The sequence below is a fragment of the Colletes latitarsis genome, chromosome 3 (genome assembly GCF_051014445.1).
Source record: "Colletes latitarsis isolate SP2378_abdomen chromosome 3, iyColLati1, whole genome shotgun sequence".
In the NCBI taxonomy this organism is placed as follows: domain Eukaryota; kingdom Metazoa; phylum Arthropoda; class Insecta; order Hymenoptera; family Colletidae; genus Colletes; species Colletes latitarsis.
In genome coordinates, this window is record NC_135136.1 from 34,541,093 (window position 1) to 34,568,399 (window position 27,307).

General features: G+C 40.3%; 1 protein-coding gene across 1 annotated transcript in view; it reads right to left on the minus strand.

Annotated features, from left to right (window-relative positions):
• LOC143340235 (uncharacterized) overlaps nucleotides 1-27,078 on the minus strand; it is a 230,975-nt gene extending 203,897 nt beyond the window's left edge. The window contains exon 1 of the mRNA XM_076761946.1: nucleotides 26,846-27,078. The gene's annotated coding sequence lies outside the window, so the exon portion shown is untranslated. The remainder of the gene's footprint in view (nucleotides 1-26,845) is intronic.
• Nucleotides 27,079-27,307: the final 229 nt, after the last annotated feature.

Below are 27,307 nucleotides of genomic sequence, written 5' to 3' on the forward strand. Positions count from 1 at the left end.
TATTTCGTCGAAGAGGTTAATATCTTCCGTCACTTCGCCGGAATTCGTGAACATCCCGTGAAAATAAACGATAAAATATAGGTTTTAAGAACGCAGACACTATCGTCCACGCTTCAAAAATAAACATTGACTAGAGAAGGTTTCGCGAGCGGTAGTTTGCAGAAACTGCTTTCATTATCCCATCATACACAATATTCTAAAAATACGTGTATATTCTCGATGTACATCAACTTTCAACATATTATTAGAAAATGTTGCCACTACATTGCACTCCCGTTTATTGCTTAATACCACACATTCTATTTTGTAATACATAATAAGAAATTCTGCGAAGCTTGCGTACCCTGACAACTATATTTTAATTTCAACTTACGCGTTAAAATTTCAATAAAGCATCAATATGTATACAAAACTTGACACGAACATTCTTTTACTCAATATAAATCATTGCTCGTTCTAACCCAGACTGAAACTATATTGATCGATACAAATACTTTTTCTCGCCGATTCAAAAGCGTATTGCCTAGTTTAACCCTGAACGTTAACAACCCCGATGACGAGATCGTGCATCGCGCGATTTAATCCAAGTTCTCTCCAACATCAGCGTCTTCCATCTTGAAAACCGTCCGCGTCGGGAGATTGAAATTTCGTCAGAAAATTACTTTCTCGAAATTGCCGATGAACGTCGCGAACTAGGAAAGAAAAAAGATCGAGGCACCCGAGGCTCGTCGACGCGCAATTTCCCGTGAAATGACTCGTTCGCGATCCCTGGCGTCGCAACGATCTCCATAACAAGTCAACGTTAATCGGCTTACGATTTCGTACGCTTATTAAGACAGGAACATCTATTTACCGGTGGCAGCGCTCACGATCACGAGAACAGGATTATTAACTGCGGTCGGCTCGGTTAGCCGCACCTCCTACTGTATCTTTCCCCGTGCTCGCGGAAGAAAGCAAATAAACCGTAACCCATAAAAGAGACGAGACCCAGTCCTGCTGCTATCTCACAGAAACCCGTGGATTCGTCATTCGAACCCGTTCGCTGCACGCGAACGCGTCTCGCCGACGGATAAATTCGCACGAGCTTTATTGCTCCATTATTCGCGTGCGCTTCCGCGTGGTCGATGAAACAGAGACACACCGAGAAAATCATTCGTTCGATCCCCCCCTCTCGATCGTTCGCGTCGATGTCTTCGACCCTGCGCGAAATATTCGAAAAATCGATCGTTATTTACCCTCCGAAATCGCTACCATCGAAAATATTCAGAGCAATCGTCGAGGACTTGAAAATCTTACAGAGATAAACAAATACGCGGTCAAACATAAGGAGGGAATTGTAGTGAATCCTAATCGATCGAAGCATGGATAATTAACGATTCGCGTAATTGAAAAAATATTCTACTCGTGACTGATCGGGACTTTAATGCGATAGAACGTATTAAGTTGTGCAACGATAAGATCTGTTACGCGGAATAGTCTACTCTGTGTTTGAAACAGAGTAAACACGAGCATCCACGTTCAGTGTCTGTCTTTAAGAGAGTACAAATAATATAAAAATTTCGATCGATTCTTCCAACATTCTTAACAACCTAGAAATAATTCCAAAGTAACTTTAATTCTCTTAGAGAGATTTTATAAGAAGGTCGTACAAAATTTAATTTCAGTCAATTATTGGATGTACGATAATAGTTTACTAAAAACTTGATATCAAGAACGTATAAATTCACGGGTAAAATTATCGATATTAATTTTCCTTCGGTCGACGCAAATGTAATTTCCGATTTTCTGTGACGTTAATCGATCCTATAATCGTCGAAAGGAATACTTCACTTTCGAACCCTCTGCCGGTTTAATTGGATTAATTAAGAGAAACTATGTAATATTTCTTCGAATGCCACGTTTCCTACTGCACGGATTACGCGAACATAAATGTAAATGGTTTTCGTCAAAGAGGAGTCTCGATTCGAATTCTCCGACGCGAGCTGGAGCGCTTACGCGCCCTGAACATTTATTTCGTCCACGAAACGACGCTTTCCCACGCGCAGTTAGCGACGCTCGACATATCGTTTGGCACGAGTTATCGGCGTCGTGTAACCGTACAGAAAGCCATTTTAACTTTAACGCGTGTACCTGCTCGACTTGCCATATTTTAACGCGAGGTTCTATCGTATTCAGGAGCAAAACCGATTAATTCCAGCATAGCAGAGGTCGGCAACCTGCATCTCTTTAGTTAAATTATTGCTGGTTTCAAACCGTGTAAAATAGTTTAAATCGCGTTTCAAATTCATCTTTTGAAGCTTAAATACGATGACGTTGAATTTGTTCCGAAAAGAAATAATCTTTGAAATATGTTTTCCAAACGTTTCCATGCGGTTTAAGAACATTCGTACAATAAGCTGCGAATATTGCATTGGAAATGTGATTGTTGCGCAAGTGTTACGTACTGTAATTTAATCATTCCCGTTTTTTTTTTCTTCGGTTCAAACATGACTCTTTGTTCTACGTTTAGAGTGAAACGTAATTTTATGTTTCTCGAGTTCCCATTAGCATGTCAATAACATTATTCGCTTCACAGAATCGCACGTGTTGAGATGACATTCGTTTTTTATTTGGAATGATTGCCTAATTAACATTCACTGATCTATTACACGTATACCGTACAATATAATGAAACGCAATGTCTAGTTCAATGCTTATCTAATACTTGGAACGTGTTACGTAGTACGTACGTGAATCATCAGTGACCCACAGTGAACTTTTTGTTTCAGATTTTCTATCGCTCGTACTTTTCTACTTATGAATTTCGTTATCTATCCCATTTATTGTTAGTACAGTATCTAGTAATAATACAGAATTCTATAAACACTTTCAAATTAAAAATAAAATGGTACCATCAAAAAGAGGAATGGAGTTTACAAAACCAACTTGACTCGAACCAAAATCTGCAATCTGTTAATTTAAATATGTCAACAGTGTTAGATTGTAGGGTTCGTCCCATTTACAAGTAAAAATTCTAGTCAAAACGTTGCAATGAGGATGAAAAAGTTTTTGTTGGATTGTTCCTGCTACCAGTAAATATGTTTTTTTTTCATTTACATTCATGGTATTATCCGAGAACAAAGGAAATATCCCTTTATACATTTACCAATTTGTTCACACGACCAGGTACGAATAGCGTGCCTCGGGGAAGGATACAGACTTATATTTTCGCGCTCGTCGACGGCATATCCTCGCAAATATGAAACAACTCCGAGTACACGTTAATGACGATCCTTTGAATTCCCTCGGATGACAATCGGTGCCGACGAACCAGCATTAACGACAGTAATCACGCTGCGCGGAGGGATGGGGCACGACGAAGCTACATTATTGCATTAGCGTAACTTCATTAATTACACGAGCAAGAGGCGAGGGGCCAAGGGTTTTATTCCATCCACCACCCACTCGCCGACGTTCGGCCACCGTACGCCACGCGAATATTTGAATGTTCAGCATCCGACATCCGATTCGCCGGAAACCCCAGTCGACTTCCGATACCTTCGGAATTCCACCATTCAACGTCATCAATCGAGTTCGCAGTTTCCCTCGAGAGATCGCGATTTAACCGCCCCCGCCGTGTTCCTCCAGGTCGGATGGAGCATCGACGGATATTGGAAAAACCCGGAAATCGCAGTCGTAAGATTGAAAACTTCGATAAAATTGCGAGAATGCAGCTGAAAGTCGAGCAAACGGGGAGCTCGTTTAAAAATAATGGTACACTTTAGTATGGGTAAGAATGGTGGAACTGTAAATTTTTCTACATTTTTGTGATGCTATTTCAGACACTTGTATAGATTTGATTAATGTATCGCGAAGTACCCCTTAAATTAAACAAATTGCAAGAAAACTTTGTTGAAAAAGAAGATGAAGCATTGGGTTAACGTATAATTTGGTATACGAAATCTGACAAATTTGTTTCGGAACAACAGTGTACGCGATACATTCAGGTTTGTGTCTGACACAGCACGTCTGACATACTGATTTCTACGTAGCAGCGTGTGACGCGTTTATTTCAGTTATTCTGGTCGCCGAAGTGTACGATTTGTATTCATTTACTATCTTGGAAAATACATGTTATACTATTAACACTTTGTAGCGTGTATCGAAGAATAAACAACGACAACTTTAATAGATATCTCTACTAACATTTTCAGTCGTTTCATTTGGTTTTCAAATGAGCATTGTGTACCGTACAGAATGTTATTCTCCTGAGACAGTTCCTTTGTTTCGTTTCTTCTAAACATATTTCGACCGATGATTCATAGCAATTAACAATTCATAGCGGAAATATATGGGAGAATTTACAACATTAAATATAACGAGAACCACTTTTCCTACGTCACGACTTCCATAGGTGTACGAACACCGGTTTAAGGAATGCTTTCGTTCGTTGTGTATTTTATCCCGAATTCTTAATACCGTTCTGAGATCCAAATTCTACGCGAGAAATAAGGAGGCTGTTGTTGGTTGGCGAGAAGAGAGAGCGAAAGGACATCCATGCGTTTAATTGTCAAACGACAGCTCGCGTTTCAAGCTCGGCACGTTCGCAGAAAACACGAACGAGCACCGGCAAATTAATCTTACCTCGGAACGGAAATTTCCGCGCGGCTGGCCGCCGAAGAGTCGGAGCCTCTTCGAGAACGATAATCCTCCCCTGCACACATTCTCCGGCTATCAGAGGTACTTGAATTTGAACGGTGAAACTGCTTTCCCTTAAACACGATTCCTAAGCGTTTCGGGAGCACTCGAGGACGGCAAAGCTCCTTCTGTCCGCCCCCGAACCCCCATCCACCCCCACAGGCCACCCTTTCCGTCAACGAGTGCTCCTCCACTCGGAAAGCTCCCGCTCGGTCGATCCTCTTCGGATCCGTGAAGGGGAAAATGGACGATGCTGAACGGACAGACGGAGAAACACGCGCGGTCTCGAAAGCAGAGAGTCACTTTGTAATGTAGACGCGCAAATCATGCGCGTACAGTCAACACTCTTTAAAGGCAAACCCTCTCTGTCTCTTTTTCTCCTCTCTACCCTTTGACATGCAGATACACGCGTGTACGCGACGGGGACGAATATTTAATGCTGTCTCTCTGTGTCGCGGCCTGGTGTCATCGCGCATTCTCGTCATTGGGAATTTAATGTTCCCGTGGTGGTCCCGTCGGTGTCTGGCAGGTTCCACGAGACCGTTGCTAAAGGACATTGTTCGAAATGATCAGTTTTGATACGTGTCCGAAAAGGAAAAATTGCTTACGAATGACATGCATTTGTACATAGCAAGAAATCAGGGAACAAGAGTCGCTCAACCCCTAAAAATATCCACCATCGTTAGACAACTAGGATACTCTAAACGATCTATACGATAATTTCACTTTTCAGATACTCATAATTTTCTTTTTCTACGACATATCAAGTACCGAGAAGATTTCTTGAAAGTACGATATAATTCTGTACCAAAGTATTTGTTGCGGTTTAAAAAATTCCCTAATAGATTCTAATTGGATTGAAGATTGAGAATCAATGTAAATAAATATAAATTATATACATAGTGTTTACCTATAACTATTCTACCACGCTCAAAAACTCTTGTTTTCTGATTGCCAAAACTGTATCTTTCTCGACGTGTATCAACAGTGTCCATTTCTAAACATTGTCCTTCCGCCGGAATATGAAGCAGAAATTAACGTCGGCGTCGGTTATCTCGAATTACAGGGACCTGTATCGCGTTGTCCTAGCAGGTAATCCTAGAATTCGCGTTCTTTGAAATGCGAGCACGCGTGTGTCGGCCAGAACACACCGGGAGGAAGGAATTTCGCGTACGCGTTTCCCGCTTTTGCACGACTGCTACATAATGGAATCGCGTGCGGTTAGTCGGCGCAAATATTCGGCAGAGAATAGAGTTTTCGCCCGTGGAATCGGAACGACTCTGCTGGATAAAACTCGTCGCTGGCCGTTTAAAGATTCAACCGTTGGACGCGGAACTCCAGCCCCGAGAGATTGTTTCGCGTAGAATTTAGTAATTTCACACGCGTCGCCCGGCAAATTAATCTTGCGCGACCGACGGAGAAAGGTTAATGCTCTTGTACATAATGTACAAGTTAAATGAATTTATTTTAAAAAACAAAGTAAGAGATACTCGAACAACGTGGGCTTTAAACGAACGTGAGGCATAGAAAGGTCTGAGGTCTAAGGTCTAAGGTCGTCGAGCATTGATGAATATCTGACTAGAAGTTTGTTACCACTCTGAAAAGTAAACGCTTGATGGATGGAAGAATCCGAGTAACAAGGAAAGAATTGGGTTAGTCAAAGATTGATTATTTAGCGAAACTGTAATAAACGATCGTGACAGAGATAGGAGAAGGGTGTACGAGAGCCTGCAGATTTCAATTTCTAATAAGAAGTTAATCATAATCCAAGGAAAGTTATTTTACTATATAATCACAACAAAAATTTTGCGAATAAATGTAGTAAAATCGTTAAAATTGTTAAAAAAAATTTCTTGTACCTGCACTAGTTTTCAAGATAACAATTTGTATTAGTTTCACCCTTTAAACACTATAAACCTGCAATGTCTCATCGAAATCGAGAGGCGTTGTACAGATATTTCTCGTTAGTTCTGTGCGAATTATATTAAGTTTCGAAATAAAGAGAGGTTACTGAAGCGTACTTGTTAGCTTCACAGAAGAGCAAACGAAATTAATTACAATTAGAGGGAAAACTTGGGTGCAAAATTAAAGAACCTCTATATTTAATTACTCGCGGGTCGGCTACAATTATATAATACCGAGTATGACATGTATTTCCATGTATTTTGATGAAATAAGGTGAATTTCAAACAAGTTTCTTACCGATATGTTTGTATGTATGTATATTGCTGTCCATATTTTATCGGACACTTGCTGGTCCGGCTTGGAAAATGCAAATTAAGATACAAATACAACTTTCCGAACTTGTTAATTTACTGATGTTTACTTGTTATTTTATTGTATAATTTATTATCGAAATAAATATGCATTAAGTAAATTTTAAAATAAACACGAATAAATCAGACGCTGAATATTCTTCAAATAGTAATATGTACTTTTATAGAGTTTAGAGAGTAAAGAGTATTTTATATTTTTCTAAACGATGCAGCGATAATAATATTCTTTAATTAGTTTTATCAGTATCATTAATTAACATTTTTAACGTTTCATCTAATACAACCAGAAAGATAACTGAATCTTGTTTTCTTACTCGGTATCTGTTGGTAGAAGAGGTAGGTGGTTGTGCTATATTAAACTAACTAACAGACGTACGTGGGCATACGTGAAATCGTTGCGTTACGATCGTGGGACGTATCGAGCGATAAATCAGGAAACAAAATTCCGCAGTCGTAGTTTTTCAAACGACGCTAGCCTTTTACATATGGTAAAAGGATATCCATTTTATTAATATACCGTTTTTAATAAGTATATTAGAAAATTTCAAAGATAGACTGTACATTAAAATGACACAGATTCGTGTTTATATCAAACCATTTTTGTAGACTTTGATATATAATAAAATTTAACATAAAAATTCTTGCATACCACTTTTACTTGCAATAAAAATGCTACTGTATTGATAAATAAAAATGATGATATTTAACAGCTTCAGAACGGGACGTGAAACATCGACGATCGACAGGACGGCATCTTAACTGCAAATTGCATGCAGATACTGTGTAAGTGGTACTTATTAGGTTGATTACCACGATCGTTACACAAATTTCCATACTTGCAAGAACTTTCACCTTATTTTTTCTGAGATTATCGATGCTCTAACCTATCAGTGTTAAATATACTCTACAATGTATAAAAAATTACCTTGTTCCTACAACGTCACGACTGCAAACGAACATTTTCCAACATTCCACCGTGTCCTAATTACATGTACGACGAGAAAATGAAAGGTATTTCACTCTAAAGAATCCTAGAACGATAACCACAAAGACTATCTGCATTCTTATGAAATTTCTATTGCGTCACAACATTGTCAATCCATCCAGGATAATTTCTAAATAGCCGGCATATCTGCACAATATTCTCGTGTTTAGAAATAAAGCGTCCTACTCGTTTAAATTCCAATTACTCTGAAGTTACTAGAACTTCAAGATAACGAAATTTACACTGCTCGAGCAAATGTAAATCTTGTATGCCTGTTCTTCGATTAATCGATACCAATAGAAATGTTTCACGTATGTGCTTTGAGCTACTTTCGCACGAAAAAATTCACACGACTTAGAAATATACAAATAATGGTACAAAGTGTAGAATTCGTATCTTAAATAATTTTTGATTTATAAAACTCTAAAGGTGATCTACATTTTTTGCTTTCTTAATAAGGTACACTGTGAACAACCAACAGCAAAAAATTGTAATAAAATAACGAAACAGATGACATTATTTCTTTGGCATGGTGTTAATTAAACCGAACTTTGGTCAGCATTTCCAACGGTGGAAGAAAAAAGGCATTTCGCGTGTTCCCTTCCGTAATCTCCGCGTTCTTTGGCCGCCCTTCCGCGCGCTTAATAACGAGGAAAACACTGAGATCGTAAAATCCAGGTCGTTTCCTGCAGCAGGTTCTGCGGCGCGAATGAAAACCGTCGGAAATTCAAAGACGATCGACGAACAAACGCGTTGCACGAGGCGCAAAAGCACAATGGTTCAAAACGACGCGATTACAACGATGCGTGCCGTATTCGCGGTATGTATTTCAAAATTTTTTTAACACCTTCGTCGACCGTGCGTGAGAAACGACGCGGTGGAAGATCGAGATAAGTTAACGAGCTCGATCCACCTGCGGTAATTTTCTCGGTCGTTACGGTTTCCTTGGCGGTTTGATAGTTTGTTGACGACTTCAATTTCGACGTTCGTACTTTGTTCTTCTGGTTTCACTGCCGTAACTTGATGGTTCCCGACGGAAATAAAAAATATATTAAGCAGAATTGTAGAGAACCTTCTTATTCGCGACACGACTGCATCTTCGAAATTATAGTACTTAAAGATCTCTGCGAGAAGAATCGTGTCCCTGATAAATTACGTAATTCGTTTCGAAAAATCCAAATATTTGTAACGTTACATTTAATGTTAAAAATAAGCTGTTTCTAGTGTTCTACTTCCGTATACGCTTTGTAAAAAAGTAAATTTAGTGTTAAAAATAATCAAAACAATTTGATTCAGTATTTCTCGTGTACTACTACGTGTCATGAAGTTTAGTTTTGAATGTATTTACTACTTTTTCCATGTTATACAATTTTCATACCGTAATTTTTTATTTTTTGCGAAGTTAAAGGCTTGAATTAAATCTGTCGAGCATCTGCAGCGTTGCGAGAACATTCAAGCCCACGATCTATCGTTACTCTGTTTGAACTAATTTGCATAATTTTCTGTATCTCAGCAAGCCACGATGATATTCCCCTCAAACTACAAACACAAATTTCGAGTGATATATTTTATGTACGCAAAACTGCAACGCCTAAAAATAATTAAATATAACCCTTGCCATACATTGAACGGATATTTACGCTACTCCAATTTTAAATGAAGTTTTCCAGCACGAAATGTTTGTATATTTTAATCAAACTAAATAATTCATTTATAGTTTTCTCATTTCTGTTTCGAAAGTATCCAGTGAATTAAAGCTTAAACTTAACACGTAAACAGTTTTAAGTTCAAAAGCAGGTTTTACTTTGCTCTATTCTTTTATCGCGAGAAATATTTTTCTGTCATAACTCTATGTTTACGATTTTGCACGGTCTTATTACTATTAGGAGCGTGACGTAAATCCGAAGTTATTTCTATTTTTTATGGCTCAAGCAACGCTAAACTATTGTTTCCAGAAGGCGACGGTATGAAATTCCTCTGGCGAAGGAAAAACTGACTGTCGAGAACACATTTTACAATCTATTCAAAACTATACAAGGAGGAGAAACCATTTTATTAATAATTCGGTTCTAGAAAAATGTACATAAAGCTGATTTATTGTTAAGAAGGAAAAATAATGAAATAGCAACCTGTTTAACTCTTCCGGAAAGATATACAAAAAGGATCAACTTGTCTTTCGATTAAGTAAGAGTAACAAAGATCAAACAAACTCGACAGAACAATACAAAACCTCCTTGGAAGAAAAATGAGTTCAAAGAGAGTTAATCAGTCTTTCGTATGCTTATTAAGATTAATTTTCAGACTAGCGTGGGCAACGTGGTAGGGTTTCAAACACCCTGGTGGCTTTAAGGGGACGAGTGTCTTAGGATTCATCCTCCGGAGGCATCGTTCCACAGGTAACATGCTTACTTCGCGATAGTCTTTGACACGATGGCAAAAGGCGTCAACCAAAAAGGTCGAGTTTAATCTACCCGTCGCCCCGAGACAGAGACCACCTTTGGCTGATAAAATGTCGCCTGGCATCTGCGGTCCGCACCCTCCAGGCGTCCCGTGAAGCTGGAAAATCCCTTTGACTCGCGTTAATTCCGTTAATTGCCAGGCGAAACCGCCGCCGTTCCACCCAAGTTTTAACACGTCCTCGAATTTTCAATGGAAAATCGTCATTAGTACTTTCGCGTCTTTCCTTTGGCATCCTCAAAGAGCAAGGAACACGCGCGTCGAACTGTTCACGTACGAATGATTTCGCGAGAACGCACAAACGTGATCAAAATTCAAGCAATAATTATCAGCATTCCGAGACAATCAATCCGTTGGATTCGATAATTATTTCAATATTTCGAATACAACACAACGTAGAATTCTTTGGCCATCGTTATGTCTGTATATTTAAATTGTATTTATTAGAATAAGACAAGTGATTTTAAACTCGATGTAGAAGTTTCTTAAAGCAAATATTAATTGATTATATATTTCTAGCGCGTTTGAAACAGCGTAAACTATGTACCAAAGGATATGAATTCGATTGAAAGTCACAACATTGTAAACGAACGTAAACGAAGACTCGAATATCAGGTTTAAAGAAAAAAATGCTACTCTTGGCTGACAAATATCACTGTCTCCGTTCGATTTATATTACCGTCCTTCGTTTTTTGTTTATGTTTAGTGACTCTACTCGGTGAACGGTCTCGTCGTCGCTCGTAAGCGGGTTCTAAGAATTTCCCAATTACAGGTTTTGGTCACGAGGATTTCGTGTTAGGATAACGAAAATCGAGGAGAAATACAACAGAGGAGACGGCGAACCGCGAATTCGTGGCGTGCCGGGTGAAATAGAAAGAAAAAGTAATTTCGAGGGAAAAACGAAAGGCGGAGCAAGATTAAAGTCTTTCTCGGACAACGATCCGGATCGCTTTAGGTCGTAAGTAATTCACGACGAGGCATCCGAAAGCACTCCGTTAAAACGTACCCCTCGAAGAATGAAACTTCAATCGCGTACACAGGGGCTTCTGTTTTCTCTTTCGTTCTCTCCGTCTCTCTTTCTCTGTCTGCGCCGTGCACCCTTCGATTTAAAGGCCCGGCGAAGGTAATTGGTTGAAAGGGAAGAAAGCGCTCGAAAGCCCGCATTCTCGTTGCCGCTCGATTTGTAGGTATAATCGTTTTAATTAAGCTTTATTATCTGCCCTCCCATGCGCAACGTTGGCCAAAGAAAAATCAAAGGGCTTCCTTTGTCGACCGATATCGCTTCCGATCCTCCACCCCCTCCTCGGACAACGTGATGCAAATGTTATTTTCCGGCGCTGACAAGGACGCAGAGCGTCGGACGATTTTTAAACCGGAAACCGTGCCACCGATAAAGACGATTAAAATTATTAATAGTCCGGTCGAACACGAACTGTCGCGGAAACGGCGGTCCAACATCGAAACTTTTGTTATCGCGCGTCCTAAGAGACTGTTGTGAATCGCTTTGACAGAACGTACTCTCGTAAACGGACGTTCATTAATTACGGTTTAATCAGCCTGCGAGCAACAGCTGTTAATCTCGTAACAATTTAATTGGAACTCTTAATTACGTTTCATTGTATATCCGTGGTACTTTCATTTATCAAAGGACAATATTTAGCGCGGCGATTGTAATCAACGTTTTCCGAAACGATTAAAAATGAATCCGAAGTTTACAAATGAAAATTGCAAATAACATCTGCTCGGTGACAAACGCAAAGCTGCTGAATGAAATATAAATAAAAAATACAAGTGGCAAGAGCTGTCCAAAACTGTGTAGTATTTACCGAATAATCATTCCGTTTAATATACGATGCAACTCAACGTTACTTGTTCCCTACTTGAATATGTTCGTATCAGAGCAATCGTTCGATGAGAATTCCAATTAATAACAGAAATTCGATCGGTTAATGTGTAAAAAAGTAGTTGTACTTCCAATAAATAAAACGGAAGTTAACGTTAGGGATCGTTTTAATGCAAAGAATTTAAAATAATTATACTGTGAATATTAATGCACGATAAATATATAATAAGCATATTTATGCACATGAAATATACATACAAGATAAATATGCAAAATACGTAATATAATATATAATATATTAAAATACAGTATGAATAATATGTAGATTGCCTACAAAAATTCATTAACGAACTCGTGTTTATTATCTGTAAAGCACGAATGGAGAACAGCTCAACGATATTTATCTAATGCAATGAATTATCCAGTACTCAAAGTATTGCAATGATCGTTGCATTTGCACGATACCGTACATTAACCTCTCTTTTGCTTTGCACAATTTATCAGAAAACCGTAAAATTGTCAATAATCTCAGACTTTGAGCTTTAGTAAACCGTTTGCCCGGGAATTCGAATTTCGACGCCTATCGCGTAACCTAGACCTCCGTTAACGCGCGTTTCCGAGCGATATATCACTCTGAACCATCCGAATTAGCGTAATTTCCCGCGCAGTTAATAACATCGTATCGGATACGTCGCACGAATCTACCTGCAAGGTGCACCTACGCGAGGGTCGCGTGGGCGCTCGCGTTCCGCCCCTTTGGGCCGTCGACGGTCCCGATAAGGAAACACGCGGGGGCGTGTCAAAAGTAGCAGGGCAATTCGTTTTTCCTGAAGATCGCGGCGCCGCGTCACCGTGGCGAAATACATGTATCAACCCGATAAGCGAAAGCAAAGCGACGAGGAGTTTCGAACGTGAAATTCCGTCGCTGATCGCTCGTGGACAGACAAATGTCGCGAATCGGCGTTGGCTGTCGAACGAAAACACGACCGTGCACCGACGCATAAGTGAAAGGCAGAACGGAAGTAAAGATGTCGAAATATCGATGCAACGTCTATAGGTCGTCGGAAACAAACAACTTGTATGCGCCTCCGATGCCGCCCACTAATACGAATCCAAATACAATGCACAATAAACCTCCTCTGCCGAGGTCACGGGACACGCGAGCGGATACGTGGGCGTCTTAGAGGTGTTGGATACTTCCGGCCGGCGAAAAGTCTCGTAAACGGAAGCCACGTGTCCAAACAGACGGTCGAAAATATTTATTTTACGAATTTGCGATCCTATCGTCGTTTTCGTAACTACAAATGGAAACTTCCTCTTCTTAACCCTCCGTAACCCCACGTGACTTCGTAGTCTCGTAACTATTATCTATTAGGTCGGCCAGAAAGTTCGTGCTCCAACGATTCTTAACCTTATCGATGGGCCCGTTGCGTAATTTCACTTATAGAGGGTTAAGCAAATACATTTTTTAACCCTAAAATTCGATTGGTAAAATCAATGGCGAGAGTTCTACCAATGAGAAGCATTGTGCCTTTCGTGCACTTATATAGGAGTAACTTTTTTGTGAGTTATTTGAATGTTCTTTTAAATCTTGAAACAAAGTTATTGTAATCGTTAATTTGCACACTATTGCACTATTCGAATACGTCTTTAAAAATTAAATAAATAAACCAGTCGCAAAAACAAGAAATGAGATGGAAGCATTTCTTCTGTAGATTTTTAATTAGGAAAAATACGATCGTCTGGTTAAGCTTTGGAACAAATAAGACAGTCGGTGAAAGATAATATCGTGGAATGTAAAATAAACGATCGTTAAGTATTCCTTATGAATAAGAAGTCATAAATGAATATAAACTGATAAGGTAAGCAAGAACGAGCTAACCTTCTCCAAACAATGTTGAGGAACGCGCGTTTCATTGAAACAAGTTCGAACGAACAACCTGCCCATGCTGGTACAATGAGCACATGTGCACGTTTCCTGCCATTCCGGAGGATCGAGTTGTATCAATTTAAATAAACTGGTACCTCGTAAACGCCCACCTAAGTAGCCTGAAGTTACTCGAACCAGAAAGAGGGAACGGCCGGTATAGAAAATGCATGGTGCTTGTTATAAAGACAACAATCTGATACGGTCGTTTCGATTATATTGTTAAAACGGACTTATGTAAACACTCGAGCGCGAGAACCCACTAATAAAATACTAGTAAATCTATGAATAATCAGACGTTATCTGTTACGGAATGTCGATTGATATATACTTATCAATTCATGATATTGGCGTAACTTGTTCGCCATTTTTCGAAAGCTACAAGTTTCGTATTCTTTCACTTTGGTATTGTCAACGCGATTACTTCAAATTGTTAATCTTTGATTTCTAATCGGTGCTTGGAAGACTTTCTTTCTAGTTTTTAAGACATTGTTGACTACATAGCTAGATTTCATATTATTTTAAATGAGCCCAGATATGCGTGGCATTCCTATCTTATCAATAATTTAAATAAATTTATCAACGATCCTTTCGTAGAGACTAATCTTGAAGAAGTCTCGTGAGAAGAACAATTACAGATACGCGACGATCTATTTCGAACAAATAGGAGAGAAAAATGCATAGAGTAATTTCCTTAGACAGTATTGTCCCCGTTGCAGAAACGTCACCCGACACCGCATCCGTCTCCGTATCCGTCGTCACAGCCTCTCCGTTTCCGCGGAAGAAACGCTGCTGCATTTCCACGCCGTTGCACATGCATCGTGCAACCGGCAAACGGCGCCGGGACAAAAACGCCGGTGCAGCAATCACTGCCGACAGAGAAGCACGCGAAACGAACAGGCTTTGCGGCTTTGTTTCAAGTACACCCTGCACCGTTTGCAAAGACGGAACCGTTCAAGGATCCGAGCAGCGATTAAACAAATAGTCGACGTAATCGATCAGGATTACGAGGCGACAACGACTTGGAAATTCGAGCAATAGCTTTCGAGAGAAGTCAAAATCTCTCAGATATCTTCTGTGTATTAAACAATGTAACCCGAAAATTTTTATTTACTGTGTCCTTATTTTTGTTTTGTATACGAAAACACACAAACGGTTTCATCGACCCTTGTTCCAACGTTATGAAAAATGTGAAGATACGATCCCCGTCGTTCGATAAGCTGGACAAATAATAAAAAAATACGCAAGCATTCCGAGCTTCATTCGCACGCTATCGTCCAGGCGACAATAGGCATTGAACATACACGATCATTCTACCTTTTGCCGTCCTATCGAAGTCTCCTGGCCGATTTCTCGATCTCGAGCGTAGCTTCGAAAAGGTTAAAGGAGCTTCTCGGCCGCGCATTCTCCTGGTTGAAAAGAACGGGAAAGGGAGAAAGAGAGCTTCCTTTCTCTCCTCGACAATGGGGACGTTCCACTGAGTTATCGATCGTTTTCACGTTCCTGAGGCACCAGGAACAGGCTTCGAGAGAACCGAGACTCCCGCGAGCCGGGAATCATGACTCGAAATCGTGACTATCCCAGGCCGCGTCGGTCTCGGGAAATCGATCTTCTCGAGAGGCGAAGCATCGCTGCAACGACGAAGCTTTTTCACCGACGACGATCGAGAACCGCGAACGCACACGCGTGTCGACTCTAATAATAGACCCGTTTGTACATTAACGAACTTCCGTGAACTCGCCATTAAGGGAAACGAGGAAACCGGAAAGCCGAAAGCGGGGGGTAAATATAGACGGCTGCTTTCTGGCCGGGGCAGCTGTGAAAACTCCCCGCGGTTCGACGCCGTACCAGAAGCTTCCGTGCTTCGGACCAGGAACGTTCAAGAAATTTCGGTCGCCGGTTTTCGCTTCCAAGAACAACTAGGGCTTTCAGCTGGATTTCGACAGAACTGAACTTTCGCGGACGTTAATTCCGTACGCGTCGTCGACGAAAGCTCGAATATTCTGGAAGTTCTACTTTCTGCTTTTACGGTACAGCAACGATTCTTAAAGAGAACGTCGCTCCATTTTCATTTTTCAAATTTTGACATATAAAAGTTTCAAATAATCGTTGCGTTCCTATTAATTCGCACAATACCGTGTCTCGAATATTATAACAATTGTGATTATTATCTGGCGTTGGAAGATCGTAAGAACTCTGTGCTCGAAATTGTAAATAATATGGAAAGTTGATATTTATATATATATAGAAATTATACTTTAATTTTTAAACTGTGAAATAAGTTAAACTGTCTTAATTTGTAAAAAGTGCCACGAATGGAGGCCTTAGTTTCTCGCAATGCATTCTGTTTTCACTTCAGATTTTATAATATTTACGATCACTATCTGGAGATAAAAGATCGCAACAGAAAGTGCTTGCTCGAAAGTAAAATTTTAAGTGATACTGTAATTAGTAATATTAATTTGAACCAAGTCGTTAATCTCAGTCGCGAAGAAAGTTAATTCTTACAATTAGTAAAGTTCTTACGAAGTTTCAAACAACTAATCCAGCGCCTTGAATTTCCAGAAATATTAGAACGTTCGCCTGTACTCGCATTACTGCTATAATTTATTACCACTATTGCTTGCTTTCGAAATTAACTATTAGAAAATATCTAAAGAAGAATCGTAACAGAGACTATTTATCTGAAATGTAGCTTTTAATTCATGAAATAATTTGGCAAAAGCATCGTCAGTCTCAGTTACAGGGAAAATTAATTCAACCGAATTTTATTTATACTCAAATAAATTTTAGAAAATAAGTCCATCCATCTTCAAATACTTTAGACAGACTTTAAACGAAAATCAATAGAGAAAGATAACTCGTGCGTTCGTAAGAAAATTTAGAATCTTAGAATAACTATTACATACTGTGCAAATGCTATCGCGAAATTTCTATCGGAACACTCTGCTGAACAAGTCTGAGAAAAATGACTTGAATGCAACGGTACTGCAACACGACTATCTCACTTTCCTGACTTAAACTCATTAAATTCCTTCAGCTAGTATTATTTTAAATTTATCGCGCTATAGACATTTGCTCAGGAGAGCGATTTTTTACGGTTTTCTTAACAAGAATGAATAAATAAACGTCTTGCACGCACATGTTCAATTAAAGCAATGTTAAAAATATTAAAGTATAATTTATACACGTTTAGTTCAATAATTAATAAACAGTTATGCGAGATCAACATTGATTAGGTTTTATTGATCTTTAAGCGTTTATACCTAGCCAGCCATTGAAAATTAGACTTGTAGTAGATAACGAAAGTATTCGAGCCAATGTAATAAAAAACTTTAATGGACACGTTACGTAAGAAATTAAGTATTTAAAAATATTATGGAAGATAAACAATGATTTTTTTCGTAATTTGTAAGTATAAATCTGGTATCCCTTATCGTAGTCGTAACAATATTTTAAAAAGTCTGATGTAATTTGCTTATTCGTTATAATTTTTCACTGCGAATATTCATTCAAACATTACAAATTTCATCTACAAAACCTTCTTTTGCCTCTAAAAACGCTATTCTCATCAGCGAAATCTAATTAACTTTTCAAATAATTGTGTGTAGACTGTCAGGTTCCACTGAATTTAATTCTACATTCAACGCAAATTAGAATATCTAATAAAGTCGATTCTCGCGACTTCGCTATTCTTACTACTATAAATCATTTTATAAAAAGATAAGCATTTCTAAAAACTCAGAAGTTCACACCTATTTCTGATTGTAAATTAAACTTATTTTAAATTGAAATGTGTTTGCCTGTGATCTTTTCTACCAATTCTCGCGGCCTACAGGTGATACCATATATTGAGAACCTCTGCCGTAGATTAAGATTATGTTTCACTTGTTAAATGAACATAGTGGTAGTAGATAGTGTACAGTCTTTCTAACAAATGTGAGCAACATGTATACGTACCATGTGCTTATCGAAAAATAAATACAAGGGGACAATATAAGATAAAAACGAGTACTTGTACCAGTAAACGCGCTAATATTTAAACGAGTTACGAACACGTACGCAAATTTATAATTGACGAAAGGTAAATGATAAGTGTCTAATACGTTAAGAAATTTAATATTTCGATACGTATGAAAAATATTAATACAAGTATCGTAAAATCCAAACGAAAAGGAAATATATCACGACAAAACGAGCGCACGCAGACTAAACAGTCGTTTCTCACGATAGATATCCCGATGCTACTAATATGCAATTTCGCACGGTATCACGCTTCAATTCGATGCTTCAATTCCGAGCAATCGTGTCTGACAGTAATTTCGCGTAATGCGTGTTATTACCGACGTCCAGACGGAAACACGCTCGACTAGAACTTCGTGTAAATCGTCAAACGCTAATATTGTCCTTTAAGCTTTGAAATTACGCGCGAGGTAGTTGGAGATGCTGCAAGAACGGCGGAAACTCTGGCAGCGAGTTGTAATTTGTACGCTGCTACGAACAGAGTCGGAACGACCAAAGGACGCGCGGTTCGCGTCTAAAAGAACCACGTAATAGGTTAAAAAAATGTCACACTTTTTTAACACCCTGATATACGGGGCTGGGATATTTGCCAACCGAGGAACGAAAAATGAAGTAATTAAAAATATTCTTCGAAAATTTATCTAGCACTTCTTAATGTCGTTTTTAATTCTAGATTGCATGCAGTTACTATAATCACAGTGTTTATATGTATACGTTTGTACTATTATTCATTTAACGACTTCACTCGCTATACAGGCTATGCTGACTTTTTAACGAAGCCTCAATCAACAAATTAGTTTCCTTGAGTGACTGAGCACCCTGTATAAACAAGAGAATACAAGTACATGAAAGCACGACATATAGTATTAGAGATAACAAGATGAAAATTAGACAAAGCTCGAAACAAAATAAAACCACAATAATTTTCAATTTTACGTAATTACGTAAATTTACGTAAACAGGGAAATGTTGATATCTGTACCCAATTAAGTACAACCTTGGTACTAGTATGCGGTCCTCGTACGTTACGTCGTCTGTACTCGAACGTCGTGCGGAGCAGACAGAAAAGTATATCGTCGAGAGACATATCCCCCAGAATCCGTCTCCGAAGTGTTAAAACGTTCGAACGTGAAAAGGCAGGGGCGTGAGAGGCGAACCAGAGAGATTCGTTTGAAACACACTCCACGCGTTGGTAGATCGTATCTCCGGGGCTGGTATCGCGACGGCTTTACGAATTCTCCACGGTCAGAAACCAGATACCATTAGGAATTCCTGAAAGTGAACGCGAAATCGCGGCACGTCCCCACGTGCTGCGAGACCCGGCGTGAAGTTTTCACGCTACCGCGACCGGACGGGGTTAAATTTTAAAAAGCACCACCCGGCTCGTCGAACGGTTAGCTAATCGGTGCCATTAGAAAGGAAAGATATGGAAAGTAGGCACGCGAACGATCGAGGGGGAAGTCGTGGCAGACGACAGTGGCCGCACGGACGAAAAGAGTGCCCCCGAGCTATCGCAGGTGTGCGTGTAACTTGGAACAATTAATGGCGGAATCGCGTGTATCGTAGCTTCTCGAACGCTGCGGGGGGTGCACCTCAAGTGCACCACCTTGGGACACAGTGGAGGCACGTGCAACACGACCGTGCACACCTATGCATTCTGCGAACGCATGTTCCTACACGGGGGTGCGTGCACCCTGCGACAAGAGCGTGATTTACGAAGTGTTTACCCGAATTCGCTGACCCTCCGAAAACAGCCGAGGGACCGGAGTAACGCGCCTTAATATTCTAGACACGTAGAGGGGTAATTCCCGCGTTACAGGCTCAACATTTTATGATCGAGAAATAACGGAGTTACGGGTCTTTGTTAGAAACTTTCAACCATATTCTTTAAATTGTCGAATAATTCAAAACTCAGTAAATTCTGATTGGTAAAATTTGAAGAACTTAGAGCAGGGTAGCTAATAAAGAACCGGCTTCAAAATAATTTTGAAGGCTGAACGTCGACCTTTTGTCAGCTGCATTTAATTACGGCCAGAACGGGAAGTACCTTTAAACACGCGAGTCAGGCAACCCGCGAATAAATTCCTAAGTAAACTGCAGCGACGGTGGGTTTAGAGCGAATCTCGGGATCACCGCGTAAGCGCACGTAATTCCATTATTTATTGCACAAAGCAAAGAAAGAGGGGACTTTAACATCGTGAGTCGAAACAATCAGAAACACGCGCGTGTACAGTGTACGTGCACGAAGCGGAAGGACACGCGTACGTCTTGCGATCCTTCCAACCCCTTCGGGGAATCTCTTGCCTCGGGAACATAAGGGGTGCGGACCGTGTATAAACGGGGTCGCGGTTGTAAGTGACTCCAGGGCACTCCGGAGGGTGCGAAGATAAACCCTGTAAACATTCGCGATAAAGCTGGCCCCCGGGGAGACGAGAGCAGTTCCAAGAAAAGACGAGTACAACCCCCTTTTCGAGATGGCATTGTTCGACGATTAAAGGCCGTCGAAAAAATGCAAACGAGAAATTCAATTGCGGCGGGATGAAAAGCTCCTCCGCGGAACAATGCGATTCGAGAACACACGGTACGTTGGAACGCGTTTGATTAAATCCGGGATTCGATGACCAGTCGTAACCTCCGCGATACCGATTCGTTCGAAGACAAGATTACGAAGGAAATCGCACTGTGTGACGAGAAGATAGCGCATTATGTAATTTTCTTCATTTTCAGAAATGACTGTCACGTTTACGAAAAATAGAAAATAATGACGAATGAAACGGAACTCTAGATTGCGTTTGATTAAACGCGAGATTCGCGGAAGAGCGTAGCTTCTGCGGAAGCGATTTGTTCAAAGACAAGATGGCACGCGCGTGATAGATATGATCGGTGATTCTCCGGAAACGAATATTACCACGATCGAGAACGGTTCTGTAGATTATAGATCAAAGTGTTCCGTACAATCGAGATCATTGTCATCGAAGAATTTATACGATGATAATGCATCAGCTGCTCGTTTATCGCGGTAAAAGCGAGGCAAAGTATCGCTAAATATTAGCGTATCTCTCCACTCTTCTTGGTAACGATAAGGCAACGTTTGCTATAGATAAGAACGATAAAATCTGACCTCATACGCTGGTAAATATTCGAATATCCTGGCCACTCTGCTCCATAGGAGCACACCGATGTTCTTACGATCTTGCGGTAATGTTCGATAAGGCATAAGCTGCCGTTCATATTGTATAATACAGGAGGAAGAGTCTAAGTTTCTTTTTAAGTTCGATCTCTTTCTGCTAGCTGGGATTACAGCATGGCACCGGTCACTCTAATTGCGGCTCTGCATACGCGATGCGGATGTTAGACTAATTACAGAGAAAGGTATTGTCAACCCCAGCTAGACCGAGCTTTTAAACTACAATACTGCGACCCAGGGGTGGCGGTCATGAAAAGAGCATTTGCATGCGCTCGATGCAATTAGGTTCGGAAATAAGGTCATTTGGAATACGAAGATGTGTACGTTTCTAGAAGCGCTATCTTAAAACGTTAGCTATCTTGTGTTTGAGGAACATTTTGCATGCAATATGAGTCACTTCTCAATTAAGTTTGACACGATTAATTATTATTCATTATCTAACCCATTAACGATCTCGAAATTGTTGTGTGACTTTATTTTTTTCAAATTTCAAAGTTAAACTTCAAGAACAATATTTTCAAAAATGTAACAAGAAGTTATCGCTAACACCGGAGTCGCTTTGTGGTTAGTTTATTAGCAATTTTATAGAGAAATTACTTCTGGGAAAGGAGAAATCCAATTTGTTGTCAGACATAATCTCAGACACCGATCCATACAACTCGTTTTAAGACACACTCGAGACACGATTATGTTCGACGCTTCCGACATAGTTAAACCCGCAATAAAGAGTGTACGAGAAGAGTGTAAATAAGCTTTAAACCCCTATTCAATGTAAGCGGGTGCTATTGTTGCGCAATACTTCTGCGTCGACTAAACGTTTATTCGAATCCGAGAGCTACGGTAAGTTTGCAAGTAATAAATATTCATAGATTATTTAAGTGCATTTGTAATTTTACAAATTCATATTTTAAATATATCAATGAAGGAAATACTAAAAATTTCCAATACTAAAAATTCGACAGTAGATTCTGAACCACGAATTTTTAAAAACTTTCTAATAATATATACTTTTGTACACTTTTACAAAATGCACTGGCTTAGAAGAGACTTCCCGCTCGTAGGACGCGCTCCAATTTCCAGAAGAAAGGGGGTACGTCAAATTTTAACATTACTCGAAAAAAAAAATTTATTTTTCAGAAGGATGCAACAACGGCCGACGTTTCTTTGACATTTTCCATTCTTACAATTACGAAAATTAAAATTACAAAAGTTGAACTAAAAATTCGCTGAAATTGACGTTTTATCTGCCGTTCATTAATTAAGCCAAAATAAAATTCGTGCAACAGAGATTCGACCGTAGAATTTTTGCCACGAGCGCCAACCGATCCATACATTTCGAATCCTTTTTTTTTGGTAGCCTGTACAGACGTCAGCCAACGAAACAAGGACTTCCAGGTAATTCCGAAAAATACAGAAAAGGATCTTTATCCGGTCGCGGTACTGTGGGGCGTTTCGATGCGCATTGTGCTCGTAGCTGTGTGCACGGGCCACGAGCGAAAGAAAAATGGCACGGGGGGGAAAGTAAGAGGGAACAAGTAACCGTACGAATTCCCGAGAAGAAGCGAGCTCTGTGGAACAGTACGCGCGGGAACCACTTTAGGACTTATTTTTATTGGACATTTTTTTTCTGTCTGGTCGCTGAGCCGAGCACCGCGGAAAAGGGTTGCGCGCATCCCACGCACGCGGGGGCCACGCGAGTGTGCGTACGGCAAAAAGGCTGTACGTCGCTCGCCAACCCCTTCTTTTCGTCTCCACGTACGAAGCATTCCCATTCTCGACGATACCGGGGCGTACGGAGAAAAGACAGAAACAGGGTGGAAGGGTACAGGTCGACGTAGACCGAGAGAGAGAGAGAGAGAGAAAGAAACGTCTATTAATAGACCAAGCACTTATACTCCGAAAGCTGTGCAGCAGCTTTATTGACGGTCGGCGAATATCAGAGTTCCGTTCCGTTCCGGCGAACCTCGCGAGGGAAAACGCGGGGAAAAACGGAGCAACAGGAAACGAAGGAGAACGGAGCGAATAATGAAAAAGAAAGGAAGACCGAGGCTCGTGGAAGACCTCATCGATCGGCGCGCGGGCTCAATATCCTTGAAAAGCGCAATGCACGCCATAATTGCGGTGGAGGTCATGAACAAGGTCAATAACCACGTACAATCCGCGCCAAAATATTTTCCATCGAACGTGGAAACCGCGAACGAATACGCGAACCTTCGCGGTTGGACGAATCGATGGTGATATTCTGTTGCAGCGAGAAGTACAGAACGTTACAACTACGGTAGACATCCAATTCTTGTGTTGCTTTGCAATCGATATTATTAATTCGAGTAAAAGGTTGGTTTCGAAACAGTAAAGAAAAATAGAACTATTGAATTTAATGAAGCAACGAATAAAAGGGTCTCAACGTTCCTGCTGTAAAATTGTACAGCGTGAAATTTAAGAGTCAAGATGTATTACTACGTCGCGTAAATACGAAGGCGTATCGGATTGGAAGAGACTTCATCTACTAAGCGAAGTGCAAGCACGAGCTTCGAGTTTCACGATGTCTCGTTTCTGTTTCCGGCGCGTAGACACGCAGACCTTCCGACGATCGATGTTGCACGACGCTGAGAACCTTTATTTCCAACGTGGTCCGATAAGCAACCGAGTACCACCGATAAGAACAGATTACGCGTCATGGGATGCATGAGAATCGAATGTCCTCCACATTAACTCTTCCGCGTTAACCTCGTTCGTTTTACGAATCACGCCTGCAACAGATCGATCCTCAAATCGAACGAATGCTCCAAAAGAGATGAAACTTGGTACCATAACTTGTGTCGATTAAATTTTTGAACGTGTAGGTAAAAGAAATGGGAGAGAACAGAGGGGTGATGTCGAATTTGGAAATTTCTAACTATGAAAAATAAGTTTCTTAAAAAATCAATTCCACGCCTAGGTTTCCAAGTTTCTATTTTGCTTCTTGAAGGCTGAGATACCTAGAATCTATCTCGATTGTATGCCTCAACCCCATATTCGTTCGAGAGTAACACTTACAGTAGAACCTCGATACTTACGTAAAAACGAGACTGAAAATTCTTCTAAGTATCAAGATTCGCATAATTATCGAAGTAACCGTTCCAATAAGAAGCTCTACTTAAACAGTATTCTGGAGTACCTATGGTTACCAACTACCTGTTACTTCCGCCTCCAACTTCAATCGTTGCTAAGTAATCATCCGTTCCACTTGCCAACACAATGCAACGAACGAGGTTCGCGTGCAATTATCGAAATTACATTTATCGAGGTTCTACTGTATAACTCTGGTACTCCATAAGATTTCTGTACCAGTACTGCACAGCAGTTAGATCGATGTTGTGTCTAAACTGTATATTCTAAAGTACTATACACCGAATATTTAGAAACAGTTAAATCTGCGACCCAAGCTATTTGTCAATTTGCAGATTCTATCAACGGGATTACTGTATTCATGATTCTTATACTATTTGACTCAAAAAAAGGATGATTCTGAATATTGATGCCCCTAAAGAATCTGACTTACAATTTTTACTAATTAATTTATGCAATCTGAAAGTCTTTCGTAATATTCCAAGTTCTGATGACTCTCACTACAAACTGAACTACACAGATTCAATGTTCCAAAATCATTGTGACGAAACATCAAAAAGAATCGAGCTTGCTCTTAAGACTAACTCTTTCTAGTTTGATTTCCTTGGATAATCCTGTTGTATATCCTTCTTATCTGTACATACTATACTGTCATTCGTCGTATCTTTATTTTATATTATCTCTTCTACATCAAAGGGCTGCCATTAAATTAAGAAATAAATAAATACTCGTCGCAACGTATCGTAGAATCTGACACGGTGCTTTTTTATAGAATTTCATTTACTCCTAATCGCGTTATCACTGTCCAAGTCGTATCTTCGGTACGTTATCGTCAATGGCATCTCTAACATTGTAAGGAGAAACGTATACCAAACCATTTTCAGAGTTCCTAGGGGGAAAAAACCCGTTCAACGGGCACGGTGAACGACCATACGACACGTTTGACGAGAAAATTTGGATTTCGAATTCCTCGTGACCAAGTGTTCTTACGGTACCTTGGAACGTAGACGCGGAACGAATCAACGTTAACCTTGCATGGTTTGCTCGAATAGAAACGCGCTGTTCACCCACGCAATCGACGAACGCCGGACTGGGCAAAAATTCATATCTAACTAAAAATGTCATTCGTTACTCCATAAATAAAAATTCTAATTCTAACTTCCTAGCTGTGGAAAAGTTATTATTTCCTTGTCAATCCTAATTGCTTCTGATACAACAGTGTAATAATTCGTGTTGGTATGATTGAAATATAGCCCTTAAAATATTTAAAACTGTGGTCAAATAATTGTTTTTCAGAATTGGTCTTTGAGCGAAATTGAATTTGATATATCATTTTTTTCTTTTAATCCTCCAATTATTCTACAACACCATCACCATCCCCTACTTTGTATACATATTTCTTCATGGGGGGGGGGCAACTGATTCTGATATGTCTCCTGGTTATGAGTACTCACATCTCAATTTCTACAATATATCACGCAAATGCTTGCCTAATATTTAAAATATATTAAATTAATTACGATATAATAAGTAAAAACAGGACAGTAACTAAATTAAGATAGACAAAAGAATGTGGGTATTCACAGACATAAAACAATATACGAGTTAAATCGATCAGATAAAACGGACTGTGTAAATGATGTCAGTGATCAAGAAAGCTAAACTAATGTAAATAATATGAAAAGCTCCGAATGAGACCTACGAAAATGTTATATACACGAGTCGAGCAAGATTTTCCAACATCCCTCGGTATCGTACCTTTCCAGAACAACAAACTTTTCGATTCTCAATCGAGGGCTACACCTGTAGCGTTTGGCAACGCCGCGGGTGTGGACGCCACCGCCGTGCGTACGCACCGACAAAAAGAAGAGGAAAAAATCCAGGTGATTCGGGACCCACACGCAACGACGAGCAACTCGAGAAATGAAGACATCCGCGTGAAACCCGTTCCACTGACATTGAGCCGTGTCTGTCCCTTCGATATTTTCCGGATCATTGAGCACCGTTGCCGGATACGTCATCCTGCCGAGGAACGTTTCGCTCGTGTCGTTCGACCACGCCGCCCCGTGCTCCGATATTCGCGCTCCAATATCCGCGCTAATGCGCGAACGAGAGTAATACGAACTGTTCTCGTTGATCGCTATCGCGATTCCCTTCGAATGGTACGAATATCGATAATCGCGACAGTGAAGATAAAATCGGATGAACGGATACATCGAAATGTCACTCGAGATTCAAGTGAACGCTACTGCACCATGTGACAGCCGTTCGCGTGAAAGCGAAAAACGCGTGAAGCGACAGGATCGAACAAACAAACGCTAACTGGATGTAAATCTAGCCTGCATTGTATGCGAATGCTCACCGAAATTACGTTGGTCCGTAGTTTCTCTCGTTTGACGGCTCGGTCCGGCGAATCCACGAGATACCTGGCAGAAGAAATCCTGTCACACAACCGTCACGCACTGTGTTGTCAATCACGAAGCCGATATACTCTCGCGACCGATAGAAGAAATAAGTTTGCCAGCGCACCGTGAATGCACTCGTGCTCCAACGCGTATCTCGAGTACTGCGCGATACAATATCGATGGGCCTCGGGCCGCCATGCACTGACTGTCGAGACTGCGGCCGCTTGTCTCGCGCATGTCTTCATCGAACGCGCGCGCATCTCCCGTTTCGAACGACCCACGGAATGCCGGTAATTTGAACCAACCGCCGTCTCGCGGTGAACCTAGGAACTTTCGATTACTCTGATAACTGCAATGCAAATTTTGAACGAGGGTCGACAATTTTGTATTTATATCGTATATAGCACCTAGGGGTTCGA